The 12,704-nt window shown below is 33.4% G+C and overlaps 1 long non-coding RNA gene across 5 annotated transcripts in view; it reads left to right on the forward strand.

Annotated features, from left to right (window-relative positions):
• The first annotated feature begins 378 nt into the window (after positions 1–378).
• Positions 379–12,704, forward strand: part of LOC102155485 — an 88,246-nt gene continuing 75,920 nt past the window's right edge. For all 5 annotated transcript variants that reach the window (XR_005371581.1, XR_005371580.1, XR_005371582.1 and 2 more), the window contains exons 1-2: positions 379–449; positions 893–936. This is a non-coding gene — a long non-coding RNA (uncharacterized LOC102155485). The remainder of the gene's footprint in view (positions 450–892; positions 937–12,704) is intronic.

The following is a 12,704-nucleotide window of genomic DNA, read 5'->3' on the forward strand; positions in this document are numbered from 1 at the left end:
TTATGACAGTCACACAGAGAGAGAGAGAGAGAGAGAGAGAGAGAGAGAGAAAGGGGCAGAGACATAGGCAGAGGGAGAAGCAGGCTCCATGCACCGGGAGCCCGACGTGGGATTCGATCCTCGGTCTCCAGGATCGCACCCTGGGCCAAAGGCAGGTGCCAAACCGCTGTGCCACCCAGGGATCCCATTAAGCCACATTTGATTAGGGTGTGGAGGAAAAATTCTGTGTCTTGAAAGCAATTGAAAAATTGACCCATGGTGAGGAGGAGAATCCTGGGTGCTTCCCACCTACTTCTCTCTTCTTCAGCCAATGTTAATATTCCAGGAACTATTCCTACCCTGGTTACCAGTTCTAGAACTCTAGAGTGTCAATTTACATTTTTCTCAGTTCTCCAGAATTCCAAATATTAGGTTTGGATTACAACTTGGAGATAACTCCTCCTTAACAGGTTTGGAATCCTTAATTATAATGGGAGCCCTAAAATCATGAAGGCCAAACCCTAAATATTCCATATTTAAAATGAAGTCCAAAACCCTAAATATTCCATATTTCAAATGTGTCAAATAGGTTTACAAACTGACAGGTCGGGCCATCAGTTTGGTCTGACAGTTTGCTGACTCATTTGGTGGCTAAATATATCCAATAGTAACCATGAAAGTTGCTATAATATATCTGAGTTCGTTGTTGAAGTACATGGTAGAAATTACTAAAATGGGGTTATATGATATTCATCAAGTTAATTAAGTCACTTCAGGTTTTTTGAAACAAAAATGTACTGAAATATCAACACTACAGCTTTTTAATAAAGCTTAGGTAATGTATATAAAAGCATTTAGTAATACCTGAAACATATTAAAAGCCCACAATCACAGCATTTCCTTTCTTTTCTAGTGTTCCTAATCTGAATGCATACTAATTTACCAACATCCTTCAAGGTCAGTATCCAGAACAGAACTAGATGTAATTTTCAACCTGAGATCTTATGCTTAAACTATGACTTTTTATCTTTGTTCATTTGGAATGCATATATAAATATAACCATAAACCTAGCCATAATGTGTATTATTTATATAATACATGGTATAGATTATATATGATATATATGCAATAAATTATGAGTATGTGTATATATAAATGCATATTTTTAAAATATTCTAATATTTTTAGCAGCTCTAGCATTTTGTTCATATTGCTTATATAAATTCTTTCAGTCTTTTCCTCATAGACTGAAGGTAGATCTGGTATTTATTCCAGACTGCTCTTGTGTAATTCATCTCACCTAAAAAAAATCACAAAGTGGCCCCAAATATTTTCAAATTTAAAAATAATCATAATTACAAAGAAAAAAGACTAGAAATAAAGTGGATAGACTTGTACAACACAAATAAAATGAATTTTTTTTGGATGCACTTGTAAAAACTGAGTGCCAGTTAGAAACTCAGAATTTTTGACTAGCTTTCCATCTCTGTATTATACTTTCTGGTGACTTAAAAGAATTTATATGTACAGAGGAAGAGAGAGTAGCAAGGCAAAATATTAATAGAACAATAGATCATTATAACTTACCTTGCCATATAGTTAATATAGAGAAAGGTACCTAATTCCATATTCAAGACATTTCCTGGTATATGACTGATATGTCATGAATATAAAAGTAATGATTAACATCTTAAATTAAAAATTGTAAAAATTGTATTGCAAACTCTAACATTAAACATTCAGAAAATTACAGTTTTCACTGAACACAGGTTTCAATTTTTTAAAAGTATCGAAGTATTTCACTGCTTTGTTACCCTTTCATTACCTCTATAAACTGTAGTCTATCCAGAATTCCACCAAACATTCCTGATCAAAAACAGTACATATTTCTTTCCTTTTCATTTTTTGGTAGCCTTTTAATTAGGAGTTGCCTCTCTAAAAAAAATTATTGGCCATTTATAGCTTATATCTTATCCATGCAAATGTTTCAGGGTACATAATGGAACTGTTCTATATTTGTAATCTTTAATTATTTGCAATTTTTAAACTTTAAAATCTTGCCATTTTAAAGGTAACTTGATAAAAGATTCATACTATATTTTAAGAACTTATTAGGAAAGTCCTTTCTTTCATAAAACATAGCTAAAAAACATTTATAATCTTTTAGTCTGGTGTTTACAATATATCTGAGTGCCTTAGCTACTCCTTAAAAAACACTGAAGTTGTTGGGGAAGCTGAAAATATATACAACAGAATGGAAAGATGACAAAGCTAATTTGCTTCCCCAAAACAAAGATTTTGAAAATTACACTCAACAAATTAAAAATGTCCATTTTCAAAAAAAAGGAACATTCAAATGTCACTATGATCACTCTTCTAATTTATATTAAGGTATATAATTACTTATAAATTAATCACATGTTTGAGAACTTCAAAGATTCAATTATAAACAGAATCAGGAATTTGATAAATGAATACCTTTGGGAATAACAGATTTTCCAAATTATCTTAAAATTGTGATGTGGCATCTCCGATTATCTTGGATTACTCTTGCAGTATTTTTTTTATTTGTATTAGTAAGAAGTAAAGATAAAAAAATAGGAAATTTAGGGCTCTTTTACTTATTAGTACTGGAAAAGAGGAAAATCAGGGATGAGGGAAAGGGAAAAATATTATGAGTTTTGTGAAGTGAGGTTATAGATAAAATTACTTTTTGAAAGCAGTATGGCAAGGACAAATGGAGTTAATGAAGTTAGATCTGAGGGTCCTGCACTGCATATTTGTGCTCAGGTATGAGGTTACTTTAATGAGGCTAAATTTACATCAGCTGGTATGTTGAGGAGCCTCTTGAAGGAACCACTCTAACCCAAGCTGTATATACAAATTGCCTTTCTTAATACTAATACGGTGCTTAAAAAAACTTACCTAAATGTTTTCTTATTTATTTATTTATTTATTTATTTATTTATTTATTTATTTATTTTAAAGATTTTATTTATTTATTCATGAGAGACAGAGAGAGAGAGAAGCAGAGACACAGGCAGAGGGAGAAGCAGGCTCCATGCAGGGAGCTTGACATGGGACTCAATCCTGGGACTCCAGGATCATGCCTTGGGCCGAAGGTAGACACTTTAACCGCTGAGCCACTCAGGTGTCCCAATGTTTTCCTATTTAAAGTATTTAAATTTCTTATCTCTTAAGCACAGCAGAAAATGAATGTTAACCCATGAGTACTAATAAAATCCATACAATCTCTCTCTCCACAAAACCCCCTTACCCACAAAGATTCTAAGTCTTGGTGCTTCTCAGACCCCACTCTAAAAATGAGGTAGGATTTTAGCTGAGTTTTCAACAGACTCTCCTTTTGTGTCCCTTGAAAAGATTTTCAAAAAACAAAAAACAAAAAATGAAAAAAAAGAAAAAGATTTTCAAATCTAATTCACTGTCAGTATTTAAGAAATTTATACATTTATAATAATCTCAAAGGAACTATCTTTATTTCAAGGTACAGTTGATTCTGATATTTATTATAAATTGTTTGTTTTTATGATTTTTAAATATTATAATATCAATGGATATTTAAACTTCTAGTAATGCTAAATCTCTTACCTATTAATAGCAGGCCAACAATAATAACAATAGTAATAATAATATTTCTTAGTATTCCTCTAAAACACCAATCTTGTTTTAATATGAAAGCTTAATTGTCTACCCTGACTAGAATGCTGATTCTCAGGATCGCTATATGACTGCCTCCTTCTCAATTTTCAGATCTATGAATAAATGTTTCCTTTCCAGAAAAATCTACCCTGGTTATCCTATCAAACATAATATTCCCCAGTCAACCTCTATCCCAGGCCACTATTTTATGTTCTTTGTTGCTCTTAGCACTTTCTCAAACCATGTTATTTGGTCACATATCATTTGTCTTTTTCCACTAGAATAGCAAACTAAAAGAAGGAACCTTGTCTGAAACACTCTGCACCTGAATCCCTAGGAAAAATGTTTGAAAAATAGTATGTATGTATGCACTATTTTTTGTCATTGAAGGAACAGAAGCATTTGTGGATAAAGTCAATATATGCTTGTTATCATCTTATTCTTTGGTAGAAGTTAGAGATTAAGATCTTGAGGGCTCTAAAGTTACTTGAGTTTAGATCTTGACTCAGTATCTACCATCTGTGGAGCCTTCAGTCTGCTTACACCCAAAAAGGAAAAAAAGAAACACTGCTATATAGGATTATAGTAAACTCAACTAGTTAAATGTGCATAGCACATTTAAAAGGAACTCAATAGACTATTTATCTTTGCAACTAATAATAAAAAAATCAAACAATTTTATTGATATAGTAATATATGAAGGATTCTCTAGATTAGAAAAGTCAAAGCAAGAGAAGTGAGGTTACTACTCCATGATTCTATTTTTCACTAAAGACATTAGAAATGACACATGCTAAATTAACTATAAAAGGCAGAGCACACATAGAAAAAAAAAATCAATCTATAATGTCCTTGAATTTCAGAAAAACACAAGAAAAAAATCATGACTGGGAATCCAGCCAACCATCTAAATACAGCATTTTTCATTTACTTGTGAAATTACAATGTAAAAGTTCAGTAAAGAAAGCAAGATTATGCATATTCATATAATGCTTCAGTGAGGATGATAAATGAAACATAGCCACAAAATCATTCATTGAATATGACATGATTACATTCCTTTTCATGGTTACCTGAAAACAAAGATTATAGTGTAAAATTCTTTTATGTTTTCAGAGGAAAAAAAGTTTAAATTTCTAAATGAAGGCAAAAATAGAATACACATTTTAAAAACTGTCAAATATTACATGATTTCAATGTATTGTTTTTGTTTTTTAATTAAGAAAATTGGGCCAAAACACAAAATCTTATAAGAAAATGAGTAGTTATCCTGATTGTGTGAAGATTTCAGAAATTTAGCTTTGGTAATGATTAACAACAACAACAAAAAAAAACCCCTAAATTATCTTTTTTAAATCTTAATGAGTTTTCCAAGTAAAAACTAGTCTTTAAGAACATTTAGCTTAACCTTTTTTCATGGTACTTATCATAGAATAGTCTTAGTTTAATGAATGTTCAAACTTCTTTTCAAAAAACGTTGTTATCCTATATCAAAGTGATGGGGCTTTGATGATACATTATAGTAATAACTCATCAAAACGACAGCACTTTGTGCCATATATTAAATATATCACCAAAATTCTTAACTTTCTGATAGCAATGTAAAACAACTCCTACCAAAAACTCCACTTTGATTAAATTAGTTCTCTTTAACTCTACTCATTTATTTTTTTCCTAAAAAAGATTTTATTAGACAAGGTTTGTTGTCTAACTAGATTTTCTTGTTCTTCTTTTAATGCCTGAATGGTAACTATTTCCCCTTTTTTAAATTGAGGTATTACTGACATACAACATTATATTAGTTTCAGGTAATGATTTGATATTTATATAAACTGTGAAATGCTCACCACAGTAAGTCCACTTAACATTCATCACCATAAAAATTGTAACTTTTTTTCTCCTGTTAAGAACTTCTAAGATTTACTTTCTTGGCAACTTTCAAATATGCAGTACAAAATTACCACAGTCACAATATTGTACATAACACTCCCATGATTTGTTTCATAACTAGACATTTGTACCCTTTAACATCCCTTCACCTATTCTGCATACTCAATCACCTCCCCCCCCCGCCCGTGTCAACAACCATTGTAGTTTTCTGCATATATGAGTTCGTTCTGTTTTATTTTGTATATTGGTTTGTTTTGCTTTTAGGCTTTCACATATAAATAAAATCATGTGATATTTATCTTTTCTTACTGACTTACTTCACTTAGCATAATACCTTCAAGTTTCATCCATGTTGTTCAAAGGGCAAGATGTCACTCTTTTTTATGGTTGAGTAGTATGCCATTATACACACACACACACACACACACACACACACACGAGCGCACATACACTACATCTTCTTTAATCATTCATTGACAGCAAAGGTTGTTTCAATTGCTTGGCTATTGTAAATAATGCTGCAATAAACACAGGGGTGCATAAATCCTTGAGAATTAGTGTTTTCATTTTTTTTGCATAAATACCCAGAAGCGGATTGCTAACTCACATGATAATTCTATTTTTAAATTTTTGAGAAATTTCTATACTCTTTTGCACAATGGATGCAATTGGATGCATATAATTCCCAAAAAACGTGCAAAGGTTCCCTTTTCTCCACATCTTTATAAACATCTATTACTTTTGGGTGTTTTGTTTACTTTGCCTTTTTGCTTTTATTTTGTTTTTATTTTTTTTTTTAATGATAGCCATCCTTAAAAGTGTGAGATAATATCTCCTATGGTTTTGAATTGACTTTCTCTGATTATTGGTATTAAACATTTTTTCATGTATCTGTTGACCATTTTTATGTCTTCTTTGGAAAAATGTCTATTCAGATCCTCCACGCATCTTATTTTTTAATCAGATGGGTTTTGTTCTTTATCCTTTTGCCATTCAGTTGTGTGAATTCTTTATATATTTTGGATATTAAGTCTTTATTGGATGTTTGATTTGCAAATATTTTCTCGTACTCACTGGGTTGTCTTATTTTGCTCATGGTATCTTTTGCTATGCAGAAGCTTTTTAGTTTGATATACTCTCACTTGTTATATTTGCTTTTGTTGCCTTTGCTTTAGGTATCAGATCTACAAAATCATTGAAAAAAATGATGTCAAGGATCTTACCTCCTATGCTTTCCAGTTTCATCATTTTAGGCTTTACATTCAACCCATAGAGTTAGTTAATTTTTGTTTATGGAGAGATAGTGGTCCAATTTTACTCTTTTGCATGTGGCTGCCCAATTTCCCAATATTTGTTGAAGACTGTCCTTTCCCCATCGTTTCTTTATTGCATACTAAAAACTCAATTGACCACATATACATGGGTTTATTTCTGGGGTCTCTATTCTGTTCTATTGATCTACATGTCTTGTTTTTATGCCATTATGATACTGTTTTGTTTACTATAATCTTGAAATACAGTTTGAAATGAGAGAGTGATGCCTCCAAGTTTGTTCTAAACAGGGTCTTTTGTGGTTCCATGCAACACCAATTTTAAGATCGTTTGTTCCATTTCTGTGAAAAATATCATTGGAATTTTGATAGGGTTTGCACTAAATCTACAGAATACTTTGGGTAGTAATGGATACTTTAACAATATTAATTCTTCCAACCAATCCATGAACACAAAATACCTTTCCATTTATTTGTGTTTTCTTCAATTTCTGTCATCATTATCAGAGTGTAGGTCTTTCAAAACCTTGGTTAAATTTTTACTACTTTTTTTTTTCATTTTGATATAATGGTAAAAAGAATTGTTTTCAGACAGCTCATTTTCAGTATATTAAAATGCAACTGATTTTGTGCATTTATTTTGTATCCTACAACTACACTGAATTGGTTTATTCTCACAGTTTTTTAGTAGAGTTTTTAGGGTTTTCTATATATAAAATTATGTCACACACAAATAGTAACAGTAGTAACAGTTTTACTTCTGCCTTTCAAATTTGATGCCTTTTATTTTTCTCTTATTGCTCTGACTAGGATTTTTAAAACTATGTTGAATAAAAACGGTGATAATGGGCATCATTACTTTGTTCCTGATCTTTCATTTATTTCCACTCTGATCTTTGTTATTTCCTACCTTCTACTAACTTTGGCTTCATTTGTTATTCTTTTCCTACTACCCATAAGTGTAAAGTTAGATTTTTTTTTTTAAGATTTTACTTATTTATTCATGAGAGACAGAGACAGAGACAGAGAGAGAGAGAGGAGAGAGAGAGAGAGAGGCAGAGGCAGAAGCAGGCTCCATGCAGGGAGCCTGATGCAGGACTCGATCTTGGGACTCCAGGATCAAGCCCTGGGCTGAAGGCAGGCCCTAAATTGCTGAGCCACCCAAGGATCCCCCAAGTTATATGTTTTATTTGATATTCTTCTTGTTTCTTGAAGCAGGCATATTTTGCTATGAACTTCTAATTTTTTTTCCGATATCCCACAGATTTTATGACTTTGTAGTTACATTTTCTGTCTCAAGGTATTCTTTTTTTTTTTTTTTTTTGTCTCAAGGTATTCTTAATTTCTCCTTTGTTTACTTCATTGATACAACTGTTCAATAGCATGTTGTTAAATAGACACATTTTTGTAGTTTTTCAACTTCCCTTCCTGTAATTGATTTTTTGTTCTATACCATGATGGTTAGAAAAGACATTTGATTTGATTTCAATCTTCTTGAATTTATCAAGACTTGTTTTGTTGCCTAATATGTGGTCCATATGCAGAATGTTCCACGCACACTTTAGGAAAAAAGTTTACTCTGTTTCCTTTGGAGGGAATGTTCTGTTGTGTATCTAATGTGCTGGTTGAGGCCAATGTTTCTTTATCAATTTTCTGTTTCATTGATGTGAAACATTAGAGTCCCTTGCTATTATTGTATTGCTGGCAATTTCTCCCTTTAGACTTGTTAATATTTGTTTTTGTATATTTAGGTGCCCCTGTGTGAGTGCATAAATATTTACAAATGTTATATTCCCTATTTGGATTGACCCTTTTATCATTATGCAATGCCTTTTTGTTGTTGTTTTTAGGGACACTTTTGTTTAGAGTCTATTTTGTTTGGGAGCAGCCCAGGGGGCTCAGCAGTTTAGCACCACCTTCAGCCCAGGGCCTGATCCTAGAGTCCCGGGATGGACTCCGGCGTCAGTCTCCCTTCATGGAGCCTGCTTCTCTCTCTGCCTGTGTCTCTGCCTCTCTATCTCTCTCTCTCTCTGTCTCTTTCATGAATAAATAAAATCTTTTGTTTTAAAAAGTATTTTTTTTGGTATAAGTACAGGTTCACCAACTTTCTTTTTGGTTTCACTTTGCACGGAACAACATTTTTTTTTTCACCTCTTCACTTTTCAGTCTGTGTGCTCCTTCCTCTGAAATGTGTCTCTTGTAGGCAGCATATAAATGCTCTTGTTTTTTCATCCATTCAGTCATTCTATATCTTTTAAATAGAGAATGTAGTCCATTTACATTTAAAGTAATCATTAATAGGTATGTACTTATTGCCATTTTGTTAATTGTTTTCTGGCTGTTTTGTAGTTCTTACCTGCTTCTTTTTCTCTGTTTACTTCCCTTCTGGCTTGATGGCTCTCTTTAGTATTATGCTTAGAGTCCTTTATTATTATCTTTTGTGTATCTACTACTAATATTTTTGCTTTGAGTTATCATGAGGCTCACATATATAACTGCCTGTGCATAGGAATCTATTTTAAGTTAATATAACTTAAGTTCTAATTCATTATAAAGCTACATTTTTACTCCCTACCCTACGTTTTATGTTCTTGATGTCACATTTGACATCTTTTTATTTTGTATATTCTTTAATTATTGTGGTTATATTTAGTTTTACTATTTCTATCTTGTAAGATTCATACTAATCCAGTAAGTGATTTATCCACTTCCTTTACTATACATTTACCTTTACCATTGAGATTTTCACTAACATATGTTTTATTCTTACTAATTAGTACCCTACTTTTCAGCTTAAGTCCTTGAACATTTCTTGTAAGGCCATTTTAACCTTTATCTCCTTTAACATTTGCTTTTCTGGACAACTCTTTATCTCTTTCAATTCTGAATGATAACATTGCCAAGTAGAGTATTCTTGGTTTGAAGTATTTTCCTTTCAGCTAAAAAATCAGCTAATAGCCTTATAGGGGTTCCCTTGTACATAACAAGCTGTTTTTCTCTTTCTGCTTTTAAAGATTTTTCTTTAAATACTGACATTTTAATTATAATGTGCCTTTGTGTGGATCTATTTAGGTATATCTTATTTGAAACTCTGGGCTTCCTGACCCTGAATGTTTTTCCTTTCCAGGTAAAGGAAGTTTTCAGCCATTATTCCTTCAAATACTTTTTCTAGCTCTTCTATCTCCTCCTTTAATACAGATGTTATTCATTTGATGTCCCACAGTGTCCTTAAGTTGCCTTTGCTATTTTTCAGTCTTTTTTTTTTAATTGTTTTGTGTGAATCCCACTGTTCTGTCTCCTAGATCATTTATCCTTTCTTCTGCTTCATCTAGTTTGTCATTGAAACCCTCTAGTGTATTTTTTAGTTCACTTACTCTATTCTCAGCTGTGTGACTTCTGTTGATACTTTACTATACTTTCTGTCTCTTTGCTAAAGTTCTCACTATGTTCATCCATTCTTCTCCCAAGTTTGGTGAATATTTTTAGAACCATTACTTTGAACTTTTTATCAGGTAAATTACTTCTCCTCTTTTTATTAAGGATTTTTTTTCCCAAAGTTTTATCTTGTTCTTTCATTTGGAACATATTCCTCTAATTCTTCAATTTGCTTGACTTTCTGTGTTTGTTTCTATGTATTAAATGAAATAGGTATCTCTCCCAGTCATGAAGTGGTCTTTTGTAGGAGATAAACCTTATTATTCAATCTTGCCTTAGCACTTGGTTATCTCTTGAATCTTTGTGATTGTCTAAACACATCATGATTTCTTCTTTTTTTTTTTTTTTGCTTTTTAAAGTTTTTATTTACTTATTCATGAAAGACACACAGAGAGAGGCAGAGACATAGACAGAGGGAGAAGGGAGAAGCTTGTGGGGAGCCTGATGAGGGTCTCAATACCAGGACCCTGGGATCATCACCTGAGCCAAAGGCAGACACTCATCCACTGAGCCACCTAGGCACCCCTCATGATTCATTTTTGACAAGTTCCAATTGTTGAGGTTGTGCCACAACTTGTCAGTACTCCAAAAGGTGGGAGTCTCACTTAGCACTTAGTTTTTGGCTGACTGGAAGCCAAAACCTCAAGCAGAAGCTTTGAAGTATGAAAATACTTATGGTCCTGTGGGACCCCAATCATAAATCCTGCTGACCTCTGGATCATGTGATCTGGAAACACCCCCTGGCTGTCAGTTGGAAAAATCAGAGTAAATTTTTGCAAACTAGACAAATGTGTAAGTTTCTTTCTGGGAGGTACCATCAAGCTATAGGCAAGACTGTGGGCGAGCACAAACATGCCGTCCCCTAGCCCACACTTTCTGAGAGCATCTCTGTAGTTTCTAGGTGTATGGCAAACCAGGACCATGACACTCAGGCCAAAACTCCTGGATAAGTAAATAGGCCTCTTTCAAATAAAGATGGGATGTGTTCAGTCTTGTCTGTGCAGTACTCTGGGGGTGTGACAGTCTGCCACAAACTGTCTCTTCAGTTGTTACAGCTCCATGGAACCCAGGAGAAGAAGCTTACCTATTCAACAGAGACAGGTGATTAAGGAGCATCCCTTATGTGGACTGCATAGCCCACTGATTTTTAGCAAGGCAGGGGAGAACAGAGGGCCAGGGCATGCATGACAACTTTAGTGCTTCCACCGGAAAGTGCAGTGTCTACATGTACCTGCTGGCACTAGCAAAGTAGAGAGATGACACAAAATGGCACCCTCTAACAACTCTGTCCCTTGAGAGAGTCCTTATAGGCCTCTGCCCTATGGCAGATGCAATAAGACTAACAAGTGAATCTTTACATATAGTCTAGATGCTTTTCAAAATGCTGCTTTTGTACTGGGCTGCACTTCAAATAAGTGCATACAAGCTCAAGAGGAGTATCTCATCTACCTCCAGTGCCTTTTGGGTCTCCTAAATTTTAGCCCCATTGTTTTTTTTTAAAGCTAGACATTATGAGGCTCATCTCTAGTGCATATCTCAAGAGTTGGGGTGTCTGATGTGGGACATACACTTCTTAGTTCTCAGAGAGAAGCTTCAGATTTATGAGATGCCTCTGAATTGTGTCACCATGCCACAGGTGGGGTTTTTTTGGTGAGACCATGTCTCTGCCTCTCCTACCCATTTCAGTGTGACCTTTTTAAATTGTTTGTGGAGAAGAAACTATTCAGACAGTTTTTAGGTCTTTTTCAGAGGGAATTGTCCCATGTATAGCTGTAAATATGGTGTGTCTGTGGAAGATAGTTGAGTTCAGGATCTTCCTATGTTACCATCTTGGACTGTTCTGCCCCACAGACCTTCATTTTTATATATACAAACACTCCTATTTGTGACTGGCAAAGCAAATTAGGGTGAACCAATGTGGCAAAAGTAGATCAACATGAATATGAAAGGTTGGTTAAATATAGGTTTGAATATATTTTTACAAACAATAAAAATAACTCATAACAATTTAGAAAATTTCAAAAGTATAGAAAATTATGAAGAAAGTAATAGTTGTTGGGGCACCTGGGTGAGTGGTTGAGCATCTGCCTTTGGCTCAAGTAGTGATCCCGGGGTCCTGGGATCAAGTCCTACATCAGGCTCCCCGCAGGGAATCTGCTTCTCCCTCTGCCTATGTCTCTGCCTCTCTCTCTGTCTCTATCATGAATGAATGAATGAATGAATGAATGAATAAATAAAATCTTAAAAAAAAATAATTGTTGTCCATACTCCTATCAGATATAAACACAAAACATTTTATATCCTTCAAATCTTTTTCTCTTAATTTCTACAAATTCTTTTATAACTATATAACATGCATAAATAATTATATAGACCTAAAACACACAAATAATTGTATCAAATATATAAATATTCCATAAAATGTAAATGTTTACATACATGTTAAAATAATTGGATTCATTAAAAAA

Source organism: Canis lupus, chromosome 16, assembly GCF_011100685.1.
Source record: "Canis lupus familiaris isolate Mischka breed German Shepherd chromosome 16, alternate assembly UU_Cfam_GSD_1.0, whole genome shotgun sequence".
Lineage (NCBI taxonomy): Eukaryota > Metazoa > Chordata > Mammalia > Carnivora > Canidae > Canis > Canis lupus.